Raw genomic sequence first — 5341 nt, 5'->3', positions numbered from 1 at the left:
AAGGATCCCCAAACAACTCTAGAACTGTAATTGGTATCAACAAATCGCATGTTGATGACCTTGATCTCCTGTATCTGCATCATGAAACGATGCAGGTCAAATGGCATTAGTACATTGAATGTAAGAGCATGTAAGGAATACTAAACATATCATAAAAGCTTGAACTTGGAAAGAAAAAACATACTCACCTCGACTCTACTCAACTCAACTCAACCTCAACTCATGGATACTCAACTCAAAGCAGTATAAAACAACAATAAAGATGCAGTTTATATAAAGCATTTAAAATATTAGGTAACAACTCAATGTATTCAAAAATACAATAATAACTCAGATTGCAAGTAAAAATTACAAAATAACTCTGTTTGGGAGATTCTCTAACCGACAACCATCAATATGAGCTATGTGATGATACAATTTCTCGCCCACGCTGTCAGAATTGTCCTATAACTTACCGAGGTATAGAAATCCTCAACTAAGTGAATCCACTAAGCTATGCTTAAAAATCAATAAGCAATAATCTAAAAAGTATGACCATTTCTACCCACGTTGGCTACATGGTTTATGAGGACTTTGCGTTATTTGAACTCGTCCCCATATTGGTGCTCAATACTACTCCCAAAATATAACTTAGCTCATATGTTTAAAAACATTTCCTCATCCTTAACTTTGAGATTATTACTCAAAAGGTTTCTCTTAAAAGAGATAGTACTCAAAACTCCTCATGAACTCATTTGGAAATCGGTGTTTCCCCTCATTTTAAATGTAAACACATTTACTCTTGGGAATACTTAGTTCCCATATATTCATTTTGAAAAATGAAACTCAACTCTACTCATTCTCAGACTCAAGTACTCAAGTCTTAAAACAAGTTTTTAAAAGATTGTAAAAGACTTCTCAAAAGACTCGAAAGAACTCTAAAGACTCTACTCTTAACTCTTTCCTTGAATTTGAATTATGAATTCAAGGGTTATGATTCAAGTTATGAAGGATCTCTCAATGTTTCACGAAGATTTTGAATGTGGATATCAAGTAGAAAACATAGGTACGACTCAAGGGAACTCACACGGAAAGAAGGTCTGAAGGGTAGGGGACCTGGCGACTCTGGCGCACTGAGTGGCGTGGGGTGCCAGCCCCTAAACTACAGAAGGTGGGTTGGGGGGCACTGAGTGGTGTAGTGCGCTAGGCCCTAACTTACAGAAACTTACTTGGGACGCACTGAGTGGCGCGGTGCCCCACCCTTTTTCCCAGAATTTTGACAAATTTTCTTACTTCAATTTCATGTCTAACTCCTCTAGAATCGAACGATTCCTCTCAAACTCTTATGTATTCTTAGACCCAACATAATTACAACGAAATCCCATCTAAATTACTCAAGAACAATACCCAAACACAAGATCCTCATCTCAAGAACTTAACGAAACATCAAAATTCAAGAACGAAGAACAACGCTTCACGAACACTCATCAAGAACTTAAATTCACCAATCTTTATGGATGGATTCAAATGTGTAATTAATGATTTGAGTGTGTTTGAACTAACCCAACACTATGAAAGCTTACATACCTCGATTTGGTGAAAAATTCCTCGATTCGCAAGATATCTTGATCGTTTTTCCTCTTCTCCTATTTTCTCTTCTTGAACTCTCTTCTAAAACCTAGGCGTAATTTAGGATTTGTAAAACTGACCCAAATCAGATTTGACCCCAAAATATTACTAAAAAACGTTTTAAGCTGACGGGGTAAGTAAAAGACCAAAATACTCCTCATTAATTCGGGTAACTTTCCTTTACTGGACAAGCTAACTTCAAACGGGCATTTTTCCATCATCCGAACTTGTAAATTAGTAAACTGGGTGGCGTTTGAAAGAGGATTCCAAGACTTTTCATTTGATATGTTAAGGGAAACCTAACTCATCCTGTACTGAAAGTTATGGTAATTTTTAGTTAACTTAAAACTCACAACTTAATCATAACTTGCAGAATTCTTAATTTAGCTATTTCCCATTTAGCGCTTTCTAAATTAGCTCTTTCTAAGGCGGGATGTTACAATATCTCCCCCTTGAGAACATTCGTCCTCAAATGAGGTCACTCTAAAGTAGAACTAAGGGTGGAAATATCTAACACCCAACTCAAACACCCAACATATCAATTTAAAGAGTACCAAGAAAAAAATTAGTACCTTAATTGGGAATTTCCCGGGCTCAAAGATATGTAGGTATCTCTTTTTCATATCCTCATTTGCCTCCTAAGTAGCTTCCTCAACAAACTGAATTCTTCATAAGACCTTGACTGATGCTAACTCCTTGGTACTCAACTTGCGAACCTGACGATCCAGAATCTGAATGGGAATCTCCTCATAAGATAGGTTGTCCTTAATACCAATATCTTCAGTCGGTATAATAACTAATAAGTGAAGGATCGCCCATACACTTCTTTAACATTGATATGTGAAACACCGGGTGGACTGCTGCTAACTCTGACGGTAGCTCCAACTCATAGGCTACATTGTCAATCATCTAGGATATCATGTGAGGACCAATATATCGGGGACTGAGCTTCCCTTCTTAACAAATCTCATAACACACTTCATGGGTGAAACCTTCAACTAACCCAATCATTCACCTCAAACTCCAACTCTCTTCTATTAACATCTGTATAGGATTTATGATGACTCTGTGCTGTTTTCTTTCTCTCTTGAATGATCTTCACTTTCTACATAGCTTGATGAACCAAGTTTGGTCCTGTCAACCCATCTTTACCAATCTCAAACCATCCAATAGGAGATCTACATCTTCTCCCATAAAGAGCCTCATAAGGAGCCATCTAGATGCTAGAGTGATAACTGTTGTTATAAGCAAACTCAATGAGAGTTAAGTGATCACCCCAATTACCCTTGAAATCGATCACACATGCCCTCAACATATCCTCTAAAGTCTGAATTGTGCACTCTGCTTGACCATCAGTCTGAGGATTAAAAGCAGTACTCAAATTTACCTCGGAACCCAAACCTTTCTGGAAAGACTTCCAAAATTGTGTGGTGAATTTCGCACCTCTATCTGAAATGATAGATACCAAAAAAGTCTGACTACCTCCTGAATATATAATCTGGCATAATCTTCTACTGAAAAAGTAGTCTTCACCGGTAAGAAATAGGCTGATTTAGTCATTCGATCTACAATCTGCCAAATCGAATCATGCTTCCTGCGAGATCGTGGCAACCCAGTAATGAAATCCATATTGATCATCTCCCACTTCCATTCCGAAAGATCTATGTTCTGAGTCGTACCACCAGGCCTATGGTGCTCTACCTTGACTTGTTGGCAATTCGGGTACTTAGCAAGAAACTTTGCAATACTCCTCTTCATACTACTCTACCAATAGACTTCTCTCAAGTCACGATACATCTTTGTGGAACCCGGATGGATAGAATATCTGGAGCCATGAGTTTCTTCCATGATCCTCTCTTGAAGTCCATACACCCTTGGGACACACAATCTACATTGATACCTCAATACACCATATCCCCCTTGTTTAAAAGTTATCATTTTTTGCTTATGAACATTTGCCTTCAATTCAAGCAAACTAGGATCTTTGTCTTGTTTTTGTTGCACTTCGGACACTAGTGACGATTCAACTCATTCATCACCACCACTTCACCTTCATTGGAATCCATTAATCGGACTCCCAATCGTGCAAGTTTGTGCACATCTTTGGATAATTCTTTCTTGTCTTTCTCAACATGGGTTGTACTACCCATAGACAACCTGCTCAATGCATCAGCATTAACATTAGTATTACATGGGTGATAGAGAATACTCATGTCATAATCCTTGAGTAACTCCAACCACCTCATTGGTCTGAGATTAAGCTCTTTCTGATTGAACACATACTGAAGGCTCTTGTGATCGGTGAACACATCTACATGAACACCATAAAGATATTGATGCCATATTTTTAAAGCGAACACTACAATAACCAACTCTAAATTATGGGTTGGGTAATTCCTTTCGTAAATCTTAAGTTGTCTGGAGGCATAAGTCATAGCCTTATCATTCTGCATCAATACACAACCTAGTCCAACACTAGACACATCACAATACATGACAAAACCTTGCGTACTTTTTGGTAAGGTCAACATTGGGGTAATAGTCAACCTAGTTTTCATTTTCTGGAAGCTTTTCTCACAAGCTTCAAACCATTGAAACTTTGTTTTCTTCTGAGTCAACTTAGTCAACGGGGATCAAATAGATGAGAACCCCTCGACAAACCTCCTATAATAGCCAGCCAATCCCAAGAAACTCTAAATATCAGTTGGAGATGTGGGTCTAGGCTAGTTCTGCGTTGCCTCAATCTTTTGAGTGTCAACTCAAATCCCATCACCAGAAATAATGTGGCCTAAGAATGCCACAGAGTCAAGCCAAAATTCACACTTAGAGAATTTAGCATACAACTCTCTATCCTTGAGAGTTTGAAGAACTATTCTGAGATGACTAGCATGATCTTCCTCGTTCCTCGAATAAATCAGAGTGTCATCGATAAATATGATAACAAACATATCAAAGATATGGCTTAAACACTCTGTTCATAATATCCATGAACGCTACAAGAGCATTAGTTAGGCCAAAAGACATAACCAGAAACTCATAATGACCATAGCGGGTCCTTAAAGTTGTCTTAGGGATGTCACTCTCTCTTACTCTAACTGATGTTAGCCTGATCTTAGGCTATCTTAGAAAAACAAGTGGCACCTTGAAGTTGATCGAATAGATCATCAGTTCTCGAAATAGGATTGTTTTATTTAAAAAATTTATTAGACTGGTTTTAAGAGTCACCATTTAATTTTTAAAGGGAAATTAAGAAAAGTGATTTTTCAAAAGATTAAAAAAAGAAAACTAATGAAAATATTTAAGGGGGTTCGGGGGTTCATATTAGCATTTCGGGAAGGGTTTGAAAGCACCCGAAATGCCCACTAACATGTGGTTATCCAATAATTAATTATTTGGCTAAACAGTTTTAAAATAAAGCATGCTTCGCAAGTTTAGAAAATAAACAACTTGAGACTTAGAAATATTTTTAAGGGGAAAAGAGAAATAGTAAGGGATTACTTAAGAAAATCATTTTAAAGTAACTTAAGTAGTAAAATAAGTACGATTATTTAGTCTTTAGAAAAATCTAGAAACAACTATCCTTTTGGGGAAATCGAATTAGGACAACCTTAAAATCGACTAGCAAATAAACAATTAAACAAATACGAAACACTTAAATAAAGAGAAAGAGAGTTTTGAGCCCAAGTCTGGTTTTCTGTCCGTCTGGGCCAATACTTGGGCCTAATTTCTATTT

The sequence above is a fragment of the Solanum tuberosum genome, unplaced genomic scaffold, assembly GCF_000226075.1.
Source record: "Solanum tuberosum cultivar DM 1-3 516 R44 unplaced genomic scaffold, SolTub_3.0 scf00774, whole genome shotgun sequence".
NCBI lineage: Eukaryota > Viridiplantae > Streptophyta > Magnoliopsida > Solanales > Solanaceae > Solanum > Solanum tuberosum.
Note: the sequence above shows the minus strand (reverse complement) of the source record.